The sequence below is a fragment of the Herpailurus yagouaroundi genome, unplaced genomic scaffold, assembly GCF_014898765.1.
Source record: "Herpailurus yagouaroundi ecotype Mexico unplaced genomic scaffold, PumYag 190, whole genome shotgun sequence".
NCBI lineage: Eukaryota > Metazoa > Chordata > Mammalia > Carnivora > Felidae > Herpailurus > Herpailurus yagouaroundi.
In genome coordinates this window covers 36,907,411-36,927,510 of record NW_024412421.1, presented here as the reverse complement: position 1 = coordinate 36,927,510, position 20,100 = coordinate 36,907,411, and the positions used below count along the sequence as shown (strand labels likewise).

Genomic DNA, 20,100 nt, shown 5'->3' with positions numbered 1-20,100 from the left:
GGGGGGGGCTCCACTCCAACGGCCCCTTCACAGGTGAGGGAGCGGGTCCCCGCCAGACTGAGAGAGGGCCCCCTTTGTGGGAGAGAGGGTCCGAGAAGACCCTGGCAGCAGCGGGGGTGATGAGCACCCAGAGGCCTGAGATGAACCCAGCTGGGGCCAGGGGAGAGTCCAGGGAGGAGCGGGGGGGGTCACCCTCACCTGCCCGGGGAGGGGCCTTGCAGCCGGAGCAGAGCAGCAGGAGACAAGAGGTGAGGCCCTGCTGGCCCAGGACAGCCTCAAGCCTCGTGCTCTGGGGACTCGCTGGTCTGTGTCCCGAGGGAGGGGCCCGCGTCCAGGCTCCGCTGGTACTCCTCCCCGGGACTACCCCACCAAGGAGGGGGTGCTGTGCCTGCCTGGTCTCCTGGGTGGGCGTGGCTCCCGCGCGACACGTAGAGGGCCGCGCCCACACCCCATCCCCGGCTGGGCAGCCCGCTGGCCTGCTGCGTGACCTGGGCAAGCCCCTCGGCCTCCCTGCACCTGCCGGCTGGTGCTGCTGCAGAGACGACATGGGTCGCTGCCCACACGCTGCAGAACAGGCCCCTGGAGGAATGTGTGCTGTCGGTGTGGCCTGCCGGTCTGATTCTGCGGATCCTGGGCCCCGGGGGCAGGGAGCTGAACACTCAGCCCGGCCCAGGCCTCGCACACAGAGGCACTCCCGGCTGGGGAAAGGTCGGCCTCCACACCCTTGACCTTGCAGGGATGGTCACCGGTGCCTCCCTCACCGGGCCGCCCACAGGCTCCAGGGTCTACATGAGAGTTGGCACACGGGGGGCTCTCCCCGGTACCTGCACTTCCCTGGCCTCAGTGTCCCCCACCTCCCCGGCCCGGCCCCCCCCCCGGGGGTGGGGGTTTGGGCGGGGCCCCCCCCCCCCACCCCGGGCACTGCCTGAAGCCAGATGAGAACTGGGCTCGGTTGGCCCCTCCAGGCTGCAGCAGTACCTGGGGGCCGTGTTACCTGGGGATCCTGTGTGGGTTTTTAAGGGGGAGTGGAAGCCGCTGGCCCCCACAGCCCCACCTGCCCTTGGGGGCGCCACAGCCTCTGGGCACACTTGTGAGTCTCGACGTCAGCATCCCCCAGGTCTGCTCTGAGGGCTCCCTGTCGGGACCTCTAGGGAGGTAGGTGGAATTATTACTCAAGATTCCACTATCCCCGTGGAGGGACTGTCCCCGACTGTCCCAGCCCATCCCTCTGCCAGCAGGCTTGGCCGCATGGCTCGACGTGGTCGCTAGACGTGAGCAGCAGTGACTCTGTCCTGTCTCTGTGAGGGCCGAGGTCACGAGCTGTGGCCGGCTCCTTGGCCATCTTGTGGCCTCAAAGGAAGCCTTCCAGAGGGGGTGGCATTGGCTCCGGTGGCCTAGATGGCCAGCCTCGGGGCACCAAGATGGAGAGGGCACCCGGGAGAGGGACTGTGGGCACAGGCAGGTGCAGCGCAGCCTGGGGACCCTCGGAAGGGCTTCTGTGTCCTGGGAACAGACTGGGGGAGCTGGGTCAGGTCCCAGAGGACAGCGTGGCCCCTGCGGGCCGTGAAGAGGGGCCTGTGAGTGAGGAGATGGCAGGCCTGCGGCCAGGAGCTCGAGCGAGGGCGGCCCTGCCTCCCCGTGCACCCTGCCCCGGGCCAGCGCACCCCTTCAGGTGCCCCCTTGCTGTCGCCTACAGGGACGCCCGATAACCAGAGCCTGTCTGCCATTTCCAGTGTGGCGATTCAGTGTGAGTCGGGCGGCACTGAACCCATTGGGGGCTGGTGTCTGCCCCCACTAAGGGTGAAGAGGGCTCTGGCCTGTGGGACCCCCCCCCCCCACCGAACTTCGCAGGCAGCCTAAGGAGGCAGGGCCCAGGCCCACCCAGACCCAGGCGGGGCGTAGATGGGCAAGGGCCCCCGACCTCTCCATGGCTTCCAGAACTTTCTGGCAGGTGGCAGGTCAGGCCGGAGCGGCGTCAGACGCCACGAAGGCCCCACAGATCTGGGCTCCAAGCTGTGCCCAGTGGGTGGGGTGAGTGGGCGGTGGGGGGTTGGGTTCAGTGGCCCTGGCCTAGACCCCCTGCCCCATGGTGACATGTCGTCCAGCCTTGGGCTCTCGACCTGTGACCTGGGAATAATACCGGCACCGGTGCATTTTCCTGCTCAAAACCGTGACTGCCCCATCACGGGCTCGAGGGAGACGCCGTGAGGAGATCACAGAAGGAGGGCCCTGGCGTGCTGGGTGCCGTGGAGGATGTCAGTGACACCCTGCTGTCTGCACCCCTCCCGGGCCCGGGGCTGCGGTTCGAGGCCGTGGGCCAGCCCCTGACAGCAGGCTCCAGGAGCAAGTGTCCCGGGGAGGCAGCTGGCCGCCCCAGTGACCGCAGCGCGGGGGGCTGGAGGGAGACGCCGGGTGTGGGGGGTGGGCCAGGGCCGGAGACAGGGCATCTCCGGCCGCCTCTGGGACAGCCTCCAGCTGTCCTCAGCTACATACCTGGCGAGTGGGGCCCTCAGCTGGGTCGCCGCACAGGTCAATTTCCTGAGGAATGAGGATTTCTTGGCTGTCAGAGAAGGGAAAGAGGGTCAGGATCCGTGTGGCGCTTGGCTGGGGCCGAGAGCCCCCGGAGGAGCCGGCTGCAGGGAGCCGCTCCAGGTAGGGGCCCCCCGGTGCCGCAGGGCGTCAGGAAGCTGCCCCGGGGCCCGCAGGGAGATGGGGTGAGCTTGAGGGGGCCGGTTGGCCCGGCCCGGGGGTCCCTGCAGCGCTGGGGGGGCGCGGGGCGCGGGGAGTCGACTGCTTTCCCTACAGGTGGGATGATTATTTTACATTTCTTTCCGTTAGGAAACGTGTGCGTAGCTGACGTGTTCGTGTGGCTCCCAAACCCCAGGCAACGTGAGAAGCCTCGCGCCCTACCCCGGCTCCACGGACCCTCCGCCCCGGTCCTGCTGGGGCAGCACTCGGGGCGGATTCCGGTGTTTCTTTCCAGAGTTTCTTGATGTAAATACCAGCAACTATGGGTAAGCGTCCACATCTCCCTCCGTCCTTCAACACGAGATAGTCGGCCACCCTCACGGTTCCCTGCTTTCCTTCCGGCATTTCGCAGCGTCTCTTGGAGACCATCCCCAGGACTCCACAAAGAGATTCCTGTCTGTCTGTCTGCCGGCTCATCTCTCCACCACACTCGGCTATGGAACATTCTGTAGGATGGACGGACGGCCTCCACAAATAGCAGGGTGACACGGGCACTTGCAGGTGAGGCCCGCAGGGTACTAAGAAGAGATGGGGGGGAGGGGCAAAGGGCAAGTGCATTTGTGATTTGGAGAGGGACTGTCAAGCCAGTCCCCATGGTGGTTACAGAATTTGGCCACAGATGCTTTGAGTTCCCTCCCTCCAAGCGGTGGAGCCCAATTCGCTCCCCGTCTACACGGGCTGGACTTGGTGGCTCCCTGATGGGCAGGATATGGGGGTAGGGAGGGTGTTTGGCTTTAGAAATAGGTCATACGAGGCACTGTGGCTTCTGCCTGCTCTGTCAGTCACCCACTTGGGGGCCACTGGCCGCCATGTTGCAGGAACTCAGGAGCCCTGTGGGCAGGCCCACGAGCGAGGCACCGAGGCCTCCCGTCTGCGGCCACGGGAACAACCACCCTGGAGGTGGTTCCTCCAGCCCCGGTCAGGCCTCCAGACGAGCCTGCAGCCCCTGCTGACCTTCGGGGCCACCAGCCGGGGAGGCCCCGAGCCAGGCCGCCCGGCTGAGATGCGCCCACATGCCTGACCCCCAGAGGCTGTGACAGGTCCCTGGACGCTGTGACAGGTGACAGACTTTTTTCCTTTCAACTGCCATTTGTCACACAGTAGCGGACAACTCATCTCCCCGCCTGCGAGTCTTGAATTCCTCCCAAGATCCCAGGCTTTGATCGGAGCCCTGCGCCCACGCAGGGGTGTGCCCTTCCCCAGGGGCGGGCAGGATGAGGCCCGCTGACTCCACCCGGAGCTCCCGCTATGCCTTCCCGCTACGCCTACGTGAATCACCACGAGCTGATTCACGGCTCCGCCTTGCGGAGTTCAGCGGGAAAGTCAACAGGTAACTACAGATGGGGAAACTGAGGCTCAGAAGGTGGTGGGACCTGTCCGTCATGCAGTGAGGCATGGGGTTGAGAAGCAGGCCTGCTTGAGATCGTGCTCCCGAGCTGGACACAGTGGCTGTGTCCCGTGGCCCAGCCACCCCTTCCTACCCCTGGGGATGCAGAGCCTGTGGGCAGAGCTCAGCCGCCCCATCACCCCGTTTGCTTGGCCCCGGGATGGTGGCTGTCTGCAGGACCCCAGGACACTCTATGCCCACTGCACCTCCAGGGTCTGGAGGACCCGTCTCCGGGGCTTAGACTGTGGGGTGGGGGCGGGGGCGGGGGGCGGGGCAGCGTGTGCCCAGGGTCTCGGGTTCCGGCCCTGCCCAGGCTCTTGGCAAAGCCCCCAGTGCGCATCGGTGTGGGTTTCAGAGGGCCTGGGGCCCCTTTGAAGTCGGGAGATCCAATCCCTCGGATCCCAGGCCACCCCAGGGAACCCCCAGGAGTGTGGGTAACTCCCTTCCCCTCAGAAACACTACCTGGCCATTCTCGCCCTGGGTAACTCAAGACTGTGGTCGTGCTGGCTGGCTCTGGCCGGGGTGTGGGACAGCAGCTCCTGGTGAGAGGTGGTCCCGCCACAGGCCTGGACCCCTATCCTCCCGGTGCCCCCCATGACCCCTCGACCCCTGCACGGCGTCTGGCCTCTGCTCCTCCTCCTTCCCCTCCCCTTTCAACCTGCCCTGTTTCGCTGTGGCCTCTCTGATCCTGAGAATCCCCGCCTGGGAGGCCCCCTATTTCTCTCCCTTCTTCCTGATTCCCACCCACTTTCAGGGAGACAGCGCAGGATGGGGTCCACCCGAGGCTGTAATTTAGGGACCGTCAGAGTCCTGACCTCCAGGGGTCGTTGTGGAGGAGCGAAGGGAGCAGCGCGCCCAGACCTTTTGAGCAGACCAGCACACGGCAAGCACCCGCTGGGTGTTTGCTCTTCCCGGGTCCTCCTGTCCACCTCTTCCCAGAAGCCCTCCTGGTGGCGTGTATCTCCCCCGTGAGATATGGCAGTTACTGATGACCCCCTCAGCTGTCAGGGCCGGACGTGTGCTCCCACACTGGCCCCTCTGCTCGCGGGATGCATGCGGGAGGGACTGTGCCCCCGACCTCCACGCGTGACCCTGGGCCTTCTGGCCTGTTTCCCCAGCTGTACACGCCCCCCCCCACCCCCCATCTTCCATGACTGGTGACACGACACCCGGGGTCCTGAGCCGGCAGCGAGGCCCCGCCCCTCGCCCTGTGGCCCAGACGTCAGTGGATTCAGCTTCTCGGAGAAAGACGGGAGACACCTGAAGAGACACAGGAGAGATGCATCTGTCCTTTTGTCCCCTCGTCCTGGCTGTCAGGGGCAGCGCGGTGGCATGGGGGTGGGGGGGTTTGCGAGTGATGAGGGGGAGGGTGGGACCGTGCTCTAGGGTGGGTCCCAAGCTCGGCCCCCACCCTGAAGGTTCCAGAACCAACGCGGGTGGCAGCTCAGGCAGCACGCGCCGCGCCCCGCGAGGGGGCAGCCACGGTTTCAGGGGCTGCTAGCTTTCCTTCCGGCTCCTGTCCTCCCCGCGGAGCCCGGGGCGCATGAGACGCTGGGCCCGCTCCTTCCCTCACGTGGTCTCCCCGGCGGCCGTCCTACCAGGCGGTCTCCTCCCCTTACAGAGGGGAAACTGAGGCACAAGAGGGGAGCGGGTGAGGGGGGCAGGCGCAGGGGTGACACGTGCGGCAATAGTGACAAGGGCAAGCGGCGGGGAGCCGGGTCTCGTGAGGGCGGCGACACCCATGGCCAAGCGTGGCCAGGCCTGGGGATCGGGGCTCCAGGCTGGGAGGCCCCTCTGACTGCGGGTTCCCTGCTCTGCGCCTGGCTGCCCGGCCCTGCCTCCCCGGGTGCGCAGCCCTCCTGGCCTGTGGCCTGGCCCCCTCCTCTGGCCCGTCCCCCTGGGGCGTGCTGGGCGGGGCCAGGGGTTGCTGGGCGGGGCCAGAGGCGCAGGTGCCAGCTCTGCTGGGCGGGGCTTGCGGCCCCAGGTCCTCCCCTAGGAGCGCGGCTGGGCAAAGGGAGAGGAGCACAGCCCTGCCTGCGCCCACCAGCCCCCGCGCAGAGGCCCCTTCTGGCCAGACACTACCGCCCCAGCGCCCTCCACGGCCACGGCGCCCCCCCACGCCCTTGGCGCGCCCCCACGCCCATCCCAGCCCCCTTCCCCGCCCGCCGAGCAGCCAGGCGCGCCCCGAGGCCTGGGGGCAGCTCAGTAGAGCTGCCACAAGCCATACAGGGGCTTCCGGTCACCACCCGGGCTCTGGGCGCCGCAATGTGGCTCCTTGTGACATTCCTTCTACAAATGCTCTCTTTTCCTTTTCCTTCAAACGCCGCCGCTTCGCTTAAAAAACTATCTGTTACCCGAGCGCTCAGATAAACCCGTGCAGGTGGAATTATATCTGCGATATGGCCCGAGGGTACGTTTAAGAATACTGCGCCAATTATCAGCTGCATTTATCTTAATTACTTTGGGGAAAGTGGAGGCAGGCGTTGCGAGGGGCCGGGAAGCTGTTTGTCTGCCCTTATCGGGTGCATATTTGAGATCCTTTAACAGGAAGGAGATAAGAGGAGCTCGTGGGGAGAAGATGATGTCTTCGAAAATGACAGGGAGGGGGCTGGTGGGGACTCCTGCTTAAGGACAGGCCCGTCTCCCCCGTCCCTTTGTTCCACAGACCGTCGCTGGGGTGTGGAAACACTCCTGGAGGCAGCTCTCCACTTCCCAGACTGTAGGGGTCGGCGGCCGCAGGCCAGACCGAGCCGCCCTCCCCCACCCACCCCCAGCCGCCTGGAGGAGACAGCACACACCCGCCTCCGGCCAGGGCAGCAGACCTGATCCCCAGCGACGTGGGCGCTGGGGGTCCCAAGCAGGGGCTGGCAGGGTCCGACCGACGCGTCACAGGGTTGTGCCGGCCAGATGGGAGGAGACGTAGCCGGCTGTCGTGTCCAGCCCTGCCCCAGGGGACAGGCTCCCTGAGCCTGAGCGGCCTGGTCTGGCACATCCCGATGGTCCGTGCGGTCTGGAACACGCTTGCCGGACCAGCTAACCGCCTGGCGTTAGGAAAGCCAGCAGAAATCAAAGGCGGGAGTCCTGGCCCGGTCACCACCCCTGCCGGGGGCTGTTCCCAGTGTGTGCACTGACTGGTGCCCTCCGGAACCCTGGGCACCAGCAGCCCGGGGCGGCACAAGCCTGGCTCTCTAGGGACCTCGGAGCCCTCCCCTGCAGGACGGCAGTGGCCACACCATCCCACACAGGCTGAGCGGGGAAGTGCCACGAAGGGAGGTCGGGGAATTGAAAGCAAGGGAGCTGCGAAGTCCTTTGGAGGACCCCAACATGCTGGGGACCCAGGCAGGAAACTCAGTGTGGCCAGGGGCTGCAGAGGATCCTGTGCCCTCATGCTCCCAGCTCTGGGTTCAGGGGACACTGCACCGCCTGGATCTTCCTGCCCCGCTGCCCTCTGCCCTCACCCCCCACCCTCCCTGGCACCTACTTGCCCTTTGCCAGGCTCCGCATCGCTGCACGTCGGGGAGCCCCTGCCTCGGTGCCCGCGTGGCCAATCCCTTCCCTTCTCTCCTCCCCGGGGTCTAGCTCCATTGCCGACTCCTCCAGGAAGTCCTCCCCGACCACCGAGCTAGCACGGCCACCGTCCGAGGTTACTCTCTGGCCCTCTGGGGTTACTGCGGCGCTGCCCCCACCTCCGCTGCAGGCAGCACGCGAGAGGGCCCAGCTGCCCTGCCCGGCCACGCTGGCTCAGGCCCCACTCTCCACTCCTTCCTGCCCAGGGTCCAGCACAGGCTGGAGAGGACCTGGCTGTGCCCAGCCCTGCTGCTAACCTCCCTGGGAGCCTTGGGCAAGCTCTGCAGTCCTCGGCTCGTCCCTCTGTGAGATGGGCCAGATACCCCTCTCTGCACACACGCGCCCACATGCGTGCACACCCGTAAACATGCACAAACGCCCACACCTGTGCACACTCACAAGCATGTACACACATACAGGCTTATGCAAACACGCACAAACGCCCACACGTGTGCACACTTACGAGCATGCACACACTTACAGGTTTATGAAAACATGCACACACGAACCCATGCACACACACGTACCCGTATGCCCTCACCAAGGCTGTGGAGGGGCCGCAGGCTCTTAGACCCTGGACCCTGTTTCTCTGGGAGGAGCTGGCAGGCAGGAGGGGCCGTGCTGGGAGGGGGGGCAGCATCTGGGGCCTCTCCATCTCTGCCTTGGCACCTGAGTGCAGGAATGCCTGGTGGCAAGGCCAACACTCAGTGTCGGGAGCATGTCCTACACTCTAAACGTGAACGCTGTGCCAAGCTCAGCCCCAGCACACGTTGGCTGCCCCCTGACCTATTCCTCGGGCAGTTCCCTGGCTAGGGACCTTTTGGGGCCCTCCCTGTCAGGGTCTGACATGCAGGGGTCACAGTGGGACTCAGCGGCCCCAGGAAACTCCCAGCCAAGTTGGGGGTGAATGAAGCAAGTGCCCACTGTCCCAAAGCGGAGAGGCAGCTCGGCTGGGGCGGGCTGGGCAGGACGTGGAGGGCGGTGGGTTTTGGACATGCTAATGGACAGCGTCAGAACTCCAGGGATCCAGGGAACCCACTTTTAAAACTAAAGCGGGCAAGGCGTCTTCAGATTGGCCTGGTGAGCAACTTGGTCTCGGAATTCTAGAACAAGGATGTTTGGGGGCACCTAGTTTAGTGTGCTCACTTCACAAATGGGAGCTGCAGCTCAGAGAGGGTGCTGGCTTGCTCAAGGCCACACAGCAACAGAGCCTGGGCTCCGGGAGCCGAGGGCTTCGAGCTCCGGGCAAGGGCAGCACTCCAGCGATGTTTGAGGCAGCTGTGGGCAGGAGCAGGGAGCTGGGAGCTGGGGTCTCCACCCCTGGCCCTCCAGAGAAGGGAAGAGACGCTGCTCTGAGGGTCAGTCTGGAGCAGCTGGTCTGGAGAAGGACTGGGACCACCCAGCTTGATAAGTGTCATCCCCGCCGGCCAGGCGGGGAATAGCGAGAGCGGGAGAGTGACGTGGGGAGGGACCTGGGAGGTGTAGGTGGCCGGCCTCGTCCTGGTGCCCCCAGTCCCCAGGGTGGGCCCTGCCACCAATATGCTTGCAGACGTGAGGTCTCCTTGGGCCCTGCTGGAGCGGACAGCCCCTCTCAGAGACCTGGCCCTCTGTCCTTCTCAAGACCCCCCATCACGGCATCGGCCGGCCTCGGTCCCCTGGGCTCAGGGTCCCACTGGGAAAGCCCCTGAGGCTTCAAGGCTTCCCATGGCTCTGATTTCTGGGGACGGAGTCTCATCATCCCTCCCCCCAGACGTCCCATTAACACGTGACCGTTCGCGATCAAAATCAGTTATTTGTCATTACTTTCGCCACCCAGCACGAAGCCCCGAGTGCACTCTGTCAGGACAGCGGTGGCCCTGTCCGCAGGGGCTCTTTCAGCCGCCCTCCACGCCCTCAGGGAGGGAGGTCTCCAGATCTTTGCCACCAAAGGCTGGGCGGGGGGGGGGGGGGGGCCGGGCCTGGGGGCAGAATCTGGGGCTCACCTAGACCCCCTGGCGCTGCGGCCCAGGGCATGCTTCAGGAAACTTGCAAGCTGTCACCCTGTGACCCTGACCGTGGCACGTGTCGGCGCAGAGGTCAGGTCCTGGCAACAGGGAGGGCAGAGCCAGCCACGGACCCTGGAACGATGGCTGGGCCCGGGTTGGGCTCCTGCTACTCCAGACCTTGGGATGATGTGCCCGGGGCCAGTCTTCCCTGCCTCCGGGCGGCCTGGGGAAGCACCTTTAGACCCATTTCCCAGGTAAGGAAGCTGAGAAGTGAGTTGGCAGACAGCTATAGGGCTCCCGCTCTGTGCCCCGAGACTCCCAGGGAAGGCCAGGAAACCTTCTGACTTTTGGAAACTGAGTTTATCTTGTGCTGAGCGAGGCCTCCACGTGAGTCCCCTTGCCCCCCTTGGTGGGGACGTGGGGACGGCAGGGTTTAATGAGCTGTCTCCTGAGTGACAAGATGAATGAGTTTCCTTAGAGACCCTGTGGCTGTGTTAATTACTCCTCCGTCAGGTTCAGGATCCTATCAGCCTCCTTTTTCAATTAAAAGTGATTATAACTTCACTTCCCAAGGATGGACAGATTAGCACAACACTGGTGGGCAGCTGGGCGGGGGCGGGGTCCTCGGGGCTCAGGGCTCTGCGGAGTCAGGACGGACCTGCGGGAGGAGGCGGGCACTAAGGGTGGCTGGCGGGCTGACGGGCCAGGCCATCCCCCCAGGGAGGCGCCTGTCGCGTGCTGGGCTCAGGGGCCACATGTGCAGGAAGCAAGCACCCAATCCCGGTTTACAGATGAGGAAACCGAGGCTAGGAGTATAGGGGACGGGCTCGGGGTCACAGGGCTCCCGCGTGGTAGGCTGGGGCTGTATTATGCAGAGGGGCCTGACCGGCTGGAATTGTCACTGCAGGAGGGCCCTGGGGACGTGGCCCGGGGTGGGGGGGGAGGGGGGGAGAGGGGGTCATTTGGTTCCATACCTGCGGGACTCCCACCTCTTCCCTGCTCCCCGCCTCTGGGGCCTGGCCTGGGGCGTGTCCTGCGGAGGTCTGTGGAGGGGGCGGGGCTCTCTGGTGGTGGGTGGGCCTTGAAGGCCAAGGGCTGGGGTGGGTGGACCTGCCCTGTCTGGGCCCGGGGTGGGGGATGTGCCGAGGGGCTAACTGCCTTGTCAGCCCTCTCAGGCCTAGAGGTGGTCCTGTCATCCTCCCTGTGGCTCAGATGAGAAACAGAGGCCCTGAGAGGGAAAGTGACTGTTTCAAGGCCCCAGGGCTGGAAGCCACACGGGGATGGGCACTTCCTTCCTCGTCAGCAGCTTGGGGCAGGGACCTTCCTGACCTTCCGGCTGGTGTTCCCTGCCAGGCTGCCTGGGGTCCCGGGCCAGCCCCCCTGCCGTCCTCTGGCCACATGGTCTCGGCCAGTCTCCAGGCAGCTGCAGTCAGAGGGCCCGGCCACGCTCTCCTGGGGCCCTGACTGGCCGACCGCTCCGATCTGAGCAGCATTCCCGAGGGCGCCTTTCCCGTGGGCAGGTGACCCCCGCTCCGCGGGGGCTGAGCTGGGTGTCGGGTGAGCCTCTGGCTGCAACAGCCTGGCTCTCGTGAGCCCCAGGTCCCGGGAGTGCCCTCCCTCCATGGGCCTTGTCGCAGGTCCATTGACCCGCCACAGGGCCTTTGCCCCTGCCCCTGCCGTCTTCCGTCGGGCCGTCCCCTGCCCGCTGTCCGCTATGCCGGCGCATCCTCCCTCCTAGCACCTGACGCAGAGTGGGCGCTCGCGTGTGGGGGCAACACCATCCTCCCGGGGACACGGGGCCTCTCAGCCTCCGGGTGGGTTTCCGTGACCCCCGGAGGCAGCTTGCCTCCCCCAGCCAGCCACGGCCCGCCCCAGCTGTGGCGAGGCCTCTTCCACCCCCCAGCACTCCCCACCTCCGCTCCGAACACACAGGCAGGGAGGGGGCAGGGCGGGCTCTGCCCAGGGGCCACAGGTCGTGCGAGCCGCGAAGCCTTCTCTCCTGTCACAGCCACGGCCACGGCCACGGCCCTGTTCTCAGGGCGGGAAGGGGTCCCCCAGGCAGTGTGTGTTGCCCCCCGCCCTGTCTTCACGAAGGCCACCTGGGGGGGGGGCGGGGGGCGGCCTCTTGTCCAAAGCCTCCCAGCCTTCTGCTGGCTGGGTTCAGCCCGGCCGCACCCTCTCACATAAGCCCTGTTTGACTACCCTTGGGGCCCCCCCCCCCCCCCCGCCTGAGCTTCTGAGTAGTTGTGCTGAGTCCCCAGGGCCAGGCGCTCCGCCTGGATAAGGAGGTTCAGGAGAAGTGTGGAGGCCATAACGCTGGAGCCCACGGGCGACGCAGGTTCGTGGCTGCGTGGGCACCGGCCGCCTGCCTGTGGCCCCCGGGAAACGCCGGGCTCTCGGCCGTTTCTGGAAAAGCCAGAAATCCAGGCGTTAGGGTGAAGTCTGCCCATTTTCAAACTTGGACTACAAATTCACATAAAACAAAATACCGTTTGAACTGAAACTGCGGGGGCTGAAATTGAGCCTGTGGTTGGTCCCCTGTGACCTTTTTGTGGGCAGTTCACACTCCAGGCTGTCCCCGCCCCGGGAGCCCTCACCCACCCTCCCGCTCACTCCCTGCCTCCTGCATGCACTCCTTCAGCTCACTGACCGACTGACTCATTCGTTCATTCCCTCCCTCCCTCATTCCCTTGGCGAATTCCAGCCAAGCACCTCTGATGCTCCAGGCTCCCTGCCAGGAGCTGGGACGTGACTCTGGATGGGGACACAGGTGCCACCGCACGGGGCTGATATCCCAGTGGGTCCAATTCAGGGCAATCGGGCCTCCAGAACACAGCTCTCCTGAGCCCACAGCTGGCAAGAGATGCTGTGCCCTGGGAAGTTCTCAGGATTTCCAGGAGCCCCACTGCAGAAGGAAAATCCTTCCCTGGCACAGGGGCTTGTGGGTCCCTCCACAGCAGGGCTCAGGGGGCTTATGTCACACAGGGGGCTGTGGAGACGAGCTTAGGGAGGTCTGAGGCTGGGGGCAGAGGGCTGCAAGGCCACGTGGGGCTGTGCAGACAGGAGGGGCGAGTGTGGGCCTGAGGCGGGAGCCCGGCAGGCTCCTCTGGAGGGGAGGGTGTGCTGGGCCACCTAAGCGGGCCCCTCCGTGTGAAGACAAACACAGGGATGGAGCCATGTGGCCACAGCCAAGGGACACCGGAGTCCCCAGGAGCTGGAAGAGGTGGGAAGGACCCTCCTTGGCACCTCTCAGGGGGTGGCCCCACCCGCTTCTCCACAAATGGCCCACTATTCCCCAGCCCTGCTCTGGCCTAAATCCTGGGACTCACTCCTGCCAACCCCACCCCCCCACCCCCACCCCAACCGCTAGCCCCGCCTGCTCGTGCACCTGCTCCTCCCCATCCTGTGGGCCACCCAGCCGCCAGAGCCAGCCTCGCAGACACAGATGCCCAGGGACCCTCATGCCCACACACCTGCCTGGCCCTTCCCTCTGCCGGGAGCCCTGCTCCCAGATAGCTAGGGCCTGCGCTCATGTGACCGCCACTCCACGGTCTCGGGACCCCCACCCTGTTTGCCAGCGTTGCCGAGGGAAGCACAGAGCTGTGTCCCACCATTTCTCAGCTGGCTCTGTGGTGTCCCCTGAAGCCCTGACACTGACATCATCCCTGCTTTGCAAGTGAGGAAACAGTCATAGTCGGGGGGGGAGGGTATCTCCTTTGCCTTCACACTGCCCTGAGCCCAGGGCAGCGGGGGGGGGGGGTACCTCCTTGGGTAGGAGCCACTCGCTGGGGGGTTCTGGCTGCATGGCCCGTGGCGTGGCCTTCACAGGCCCCGCCCAGCCCCGTCCCCAGCAGCAGAGGAGCCGGGGGCCCGCAGGGGCACGGCTACATGACGCGATATGCACTCATCCCAGACAAGGCCTGACTCTGACCGCAGAGGGTGCACGGGCCGAGGCCCTGCCGGGTCCTCCCTCCCTGCTCTCTGCTGCTTTGCTGTCAGAGGCAGAGGAGGAGGAAAGCGGGACGTTTTGCCAGGGGTTGAAACAGGCACTGGGACCGTGATTTCCTTTGAGGGCGTGTGGGGTGTGGGCACAGGCACCCCGCGCTCTGGCCTTTGAGGTGGAGGTGAGGAGAGAGGGGACCAGCTGGGGGCCAGAGAGGGTCTGTGCAAGGATGGGGCCCACTCAGCACTGCCACTAGCCTGAGAGGCGCATGTGGCTCAAGTCACCCAGCCCAGGCCCCCGCCCCCGAATCAAGTGGGGTGCTCGTGGGGCTGTGGGCATGGGGACCTGCCCCACGAGGTCCTGCGATCCCAGACCGCTGCGGGCCCCTGGGACCTCTAGAGACCCAGATTATTACAGGCTCTCGAGTGGGGACAGCGTCAGGTAGGGAAGGACGGGGCGGGGCACAGCCTTCTGCAGGCCGGTGACCCTCCGGGCGTCTCGGCCCCAGCCGAGGGTGACCCCGACTTTGGGGTGACGCTGCCCGGAGCCAAGCCCGCACGTCCTGCTGCTCTGGGATGGGAGCATCAGGGCCCGTTGGGGCTGCAGGACGGGCGCCAGCCAGACGGAGAGGAAGCGGAGGTGATGTGCTCGTCCACTCTCCCTTCCCCCTGCATTGTGTCCCCAGGGTCCCCTCTCTTCCGGGACAGCAGGAGTGAACCCCACTCCACACACTAGAAAGTCAGACTCTGCCCTGCCCCTCCCTGTCAGCAGGGGCAGGGTGGCATGAACCACGTGAGGCAGGTCGACCCCGAGAGAGGGGTCCTGGCCCCGCTCACCTGCTGGGGGCCACGGGCCAGTCTGCCCGTCTCAAAGTCCAGGCGCCACCATTTCCTGGCTGTGTGACCTCAGGCAGCTGATTGGGCCTCTCTGAGCCTCGTCTGCCCACCTGTAAACGGGTCTGATGGTCACCTCATGGGGTCCACAGGGCCACATCACACGGCGTATGTAAAGCATTTAGCTCGCGATATACTCCAGCGAATGTTAGCTATTATTTCCCTACTATCGTTTTGATAACAATCCATTTCCTACTGCCCCCCCCCGTGCACCACAGGCCTAGAAACAAGGCAGGGATTTAGATATTTAAAAGGCGCTGCTATAGAAACCTCTCTCTGGGACTCCTTTTTCCCATCAGAAGAAATGTCCCCCAGCCCTGCCCATACCCGGGACTCTGGCTGGGATGGCGGGGCCTCGGCTGAGCAGGTTCACTGGGGTGGGGGGGGAGAGGGGGGACCTGGGGTCTCAGCCAGGCTGTGGGGGCCCCCGCGGCTGCAGGACTCCTGTCCCCTCAACTGTCCAGCAGGTGGCGCCCGTTACACGGTTCCTGCGAGGGAGGCCGGAGTCAGGGCGGTTTGTGTGTGCGCGCGCACGCGTCTGTAAGTGCGCGTGTGCGTGTGCCTGCGCCTCTGTGTGTGCGCGTGCACGTGCATGTGTGTGGGCGCGCGCGTGTGTGGGCGCGGGTGTGCGTGTGCATCTGTGTGTGTGCGGATGCGCCTGTGTGTGTGTGCGCGCACGTGTGTATGCTTGCATGCACACGCACGTGGGAGACTCTAGCGTGCGTGTGCACGCTCAGCCTGTGTATGTGCACGTGGTGGTCCCTCTGTCCTATCACCGATGACGTCCTGTCACCATGCACAACCCTGGGCTCTGAGCTCGGGGATGGTGACGCCACCACCGCCTCTGGCTCCTTTCAGATCTGGGGTCTATATAGGTGGGGCTGGGGATGGGCTGGGAACATTCTCAAAGCATTTGTAGTACTTCAGGTGTAAGTGTGGAATCCAGGCATGCGGGCAAATGACACTTCTGTCCACACCTCAGGGACCCCTTGCACACATTGGGGACGACGGCGGCAGGGTCACGTGGCGGTTAAAGGAGATACGGCACGTCAAGTACCTCGCTCAGGGCCAGATACCTGGTGGGTCCTCTGTGCAACGATGACCGGCAAGGACACAAATTCATGCAGCACCGGGAACACTGGCAGGGGTCGGCAATGAGGTCAAGGGCGTAACTGCCACCCCGTGCCCCTCCTTTGTGTGCCGCCGAGCAGAGACCACCGCCCACGGCCGCGACACCCTGCTCCCGGCACAGACCCGCGCACCGGCGGTCTCCGGGCGTGGCCGCCCCACGGATGGGGCGCAAGCGCCCGCGGTGAACACGAGGCCCAAGGTAGCGCCGGGCCAGCCAAGCCCCCGCGGCCTCCGCGCCGCGCCCACCTGCCGCTTCGGGCTGCCGGCGCCGGGGCTCCGGGCCCAGCTGCGGTCCCGCGGGAGAGCACGGCCCAGCGCCGCCCGCGGGCTGGCCTCGGGGGGTGTCTGGAGGGGCTGGCGGGCAGACGCTGCCACCTCCCGTGTTGTAGGCACATCCTGGTCCTTTTCCCCCAGATGAAATGTTTACACTCACTTTTAAGTAAGAACTTGGTAGGAAAAAAAAGCAACCGGGCACCCCGGTAAATGGCACGGATGGGACTCGGTTGGTCATGGTGGCGCACCCGGCGTTAGCGGAGCAACAGCCCACGCGATAAAGGCCGCGGCACAGAGGAGGATCCGGAAGCTTCCAGACGGCACGGCGCCTCCCCTTGCCCCCCAAAGGTCGGAGTCCGGCTTTCTGACCCAGCGGGGGCCGCTTTCCCAATGGGAGAACCTGAGCGCGGGTCTCCTGCCGACCTCGCTGTCCTGGATCATGAAGCCCCCTCCCCGGACCCTGGCTGAGGGCAGCTGTCCAGGGCACCAGGCTTGGGGGACGGCCACTCTAGGAGCCACAGCAAGTGACCCCCGCCCCCAATACCGGCCCAGCAAGCCCCGCCACCCGCCTGCCTGCCGGCCGGTCCCCACGGCCACGGCCACGCGCTCGCTCCCGCCCCTCGGCCCGCGGAGGCCTGGCTGGACTCGGTGGCTCATGGCGGGGGTGGCGGCGGCTAGGCGGCTCGCTCCCGAGCCCTGTGGAAAGTTGTCCCTGGCTCCTGCCACCTTCCAGCTTTTCACATCTCAGCTGCTTTTAATTAGTTTCCTTCAAAGTCCCCCAAAGCAATGGAGCCACGTTAGCGCTAGCCAGCTGCCAAGACACTCCCGTGTGTGTGTGTTTGTGTGTGTGTGTTTGGGGGGCGGAGGGATGCAGAAGCCAGCTTGCCGTCGCTGAACTGCAGGGGCTTTTCCACCTCTGGGGCCAAGAGCTGCAGGGCTGAGGGCACTTCTGGCCTCAGCCCCTGGGTGGGCCGGGCAGGACTTGCTGGGCCGGCAGTGACCCCACGGGGGCGGCTGGGAGGGGCTGGTCTTGACTGTGGGAGACTCCCAACCTCGCCTGCACTTCCTCGGGGGCCTCTGAACCCGCGGGGCCCGCAGGACCCACCTAGACGCTGCTCCGCAGGGTCTTAGCCGTGCCAGCCGTGCAGGGGACCTGCGCCCAGCCTTGCCCCGCCACAGTGCCCTGCGAGCGAGACAGGAGCTGGGTGGCTGTAGGGGGTGTTCACGCCCTTTTCCTGGGGGCCTCGGCTGCTCCGCCCCACCCACCGTGTCCCGGTGGCATCGCAGCCCCAGCAGGGACATCTCTCTCAGGTCCCCAGCAGAAGCGTGGGTGTTCCCGTGGACTTCTGTGATTTTAAAACAGCCCGTGGCCGAGCCAAACACACACGCTGGGTGGATTTGACCCGGGAGCTGCCAGCTCGCGATCCCCATCCTGCACGCGGCTGTGTCCCGAGGTTCAGGGCTGGAATCTTCTTGCTTCGCCCCATTTCTACCCCCAGGCCATCCTTGCAGCCGCAGAAGTTCCCTCGGTGGGGACATCTGTTTCTTGCCTGCCCAGCACCCATCTTCCTGTTTCTGGCAACGGTACCTTGGGTTTCCTTTGGGGAGCCACCCTCCTCTCCACTCTGTCCACGTGGTTCCGGTGGGGCTAACCCTTCCCTTTCCATTAGACTGGACGCTGATGCCACTATTTGAACATCTGGATCCGGCTATGCCTGAAGCACGTACGTGGAGCCCAGTTTTGTGAGCTAACAGTCTCCTCTTTGCTTAACCTATTTTGAGTTAGGTTCTATTCTTCTGTGGCTGGAAAGTGTCCTCACCAATAGAGCCTCAAGTGGGGGCCCACAGGTGACTTTGTTGGGCATTGGTCTTGTCATGGGCCGGCCACTGGCTGTCCTGAGGGGTCTGCCCTGCCCTGTGACTTTGTTTTTACCTTTCTCCTCACGTAGTCGCTTGGACTCCCCTCTCTCCCAGTGGTCCATGCTTCCTGCCCGCGGCTCCCCTCTGTCCCCCACCCTGCCGCATGGACAGACCACCTGTGAGCACGTTCATTTGTGCCCGTGGCATGAACCCTGTGCCTGCTGTGGGCCTCGAAGCAACCATTCTGCACCAGAGGTTTCCAGATTGTTCTAAGGCCTCCGGGTCTTCCTGAGGGATCTGGCATGGTTGACGTCCACACTCCAGGGACTACCGCTTCCAGGAGCTCAGCTATGACGCCGTCCCTTCCTCTCCATGCCAAGAGGGCCTCGCAGAATGTGGCTGAAAAGGGATATGGCCACAGGGAAGGCCGCAAATTCACTCTAGTTTAAATGAGAAAAGCCAACGGCTCATTCACACCGGTAACGCATTAATACACTCTTTGAAACACCCAACTGCTGACCACCGGTTTGTCCCCAAGGGCCAACTGCTTTTCTTGAAGTCTTTACAGGCAAAGTGATCTGGCATCTGGGATTCGCTTTGAAAAATGCAGCCGGAATAAGAATGGGGGCGGGGCTACCAAACCCACTCACAGTGGTCTGCACAACTATGAGGGCTCCTGTGTCAAGAAAAGAAACACCTAGGGTTGTAGGACAGCAGGGGCAAGTCTGGCAAACTGGGACACGTGGTCGCCATGCTGAAAGGGCGCCCCCGCTCGCGCCACCGCCCCGGCCTTGGGACTTGGGGTCCTGGGCTCTGTACTTCTCTCCTCCACCCCCTCCAAGGGTCTGGACCTTGTAAAAGTTGAAAGTGTCCTGATCTATACACATCTCCCACATATTTGACCTCTGGTATGTGCGGCTGGGTGTTGGCATTTAGAGTTTTATCTTCCTAGGGCTGACTGGCCTTTTTATGGGGTCTTTCTGTTCTGCGCAGGCCGGTCGGATGAGAGTCAGCAGAGACCCCCGGAAAGCCTGACTGGCTGCATGACCCTGGGTTAGCCCCCCGCCACCCTCCCCGGCTTGTTTCCTGACCGGGGGATGAACTGGGTGAGGGAGACAAGTGGGGATGCACAGAGCCTGGCCCCTCTCTGTACCCCCAGGAGAGCAGTCATCGTGAGGCCCCAGGAAAGTGGGTAACGTGGAGGCCTGGGGCACAGGTGTTGGCTCAGGGGAAACGGAGGTTCTCTTGGGATGTACAGTCTCTGTCTCCAGAGCGCCCTCAGACTTGACACACCCACGGAGCGTCCTCTTCCCACTGCAGTGTCCCTAGACTGTCTCCTTGTCATCTTCCCTCATCACATTTCTGTGACTTCATCATCCAGCAACAAGTGCAGTGCCTGTTCATGACCCCCATCCACCTGTTCACCTGGATTAATTGGCTTCCTGTGTAAGATGGGAAGCTCCTGGGGGACAGGGCCTAGTTTGGCAGGTTCACAATGCCTGGAAAACACAGTCATCCATCCATCCTTCCACATATCCATCTACCCACCATCCACCAATCCATCCATCCATCCATCCATCCATCCATCCACCCACCCACCCATCTGTCCATCCATCCATCCACCCACCCACCTATCCATCCATCCATCCATCCATCCAACCATCCATCCATCTGTCCATCCATCCATCTGTCCATCTGTCCATCCATTCATCCATCTATCCATCCATCCATCCATCCATCCATCCATCCATCCATCCATCCATCCACACATCCACCTACCCACCCATCCAACAATCCATCCATCCATCCATCCATCCACCCATCCATGATCCATCCACCCACCCACCTATCCATCCATCCATCCACCCATCCAACTTCCACATATCCATCTACCCACCATCCACCCATCCACCTATCCATCCATCCATCCATCCATCCATCCATCCATCCATCCATCCTTCCACATATCCATCTACCCACCCATCCACCAATCCATCCACCTATACTTCCATCCATCCACCCACACACCCATTTATCATCCATCCATCCATCCATCCATCCACCCATTCATCTGCCCTCCCACCTCACTCACCTACTCAGCCATCTATTCATTGTCAGGACTAGAATTCAGGTCTGTGGTCTCAAGTGTTGGACTTTAGCCTTGGCTCACCGCAGGGCTGAGGGAGCAAAATCTTGGGAGTAAGCAAGTGCCCCATCATGTAACCCTTAATACCCTGAAAGAAAACCTGACATGACTGGAGCTGGGTGGCCTGGGTGCCCATAGAACTACCACCAACAGCCTCTGTCCCATGG

At 64.1% G+C, this 20,100-nt stretch overlaps 1 protein-coding gene across 1 annotated transcript in view; it reads right to left on the bottom strand.

Annotated features, from left to right (window-relative positions):
• The window catches only part of ZNF469 (zinc finger protein 469), a 16,101-nt gene extending 12,961 nt beyond the window's left edge, over window positions 1-3,140 (bottom strand). The window contains exon 1 of the mRNA XM_040443307.1: window positions 2,494-3,140. The gene's annotated coding sequence lies outside the window, so the exon portion shown is untranslated. The remainder of the gene's footprint in view (window positions 1-2,493) is intronic.
• Between the last annotated feature and the right edge of the window lie 16,960 nt (window positions 3,141-20,100).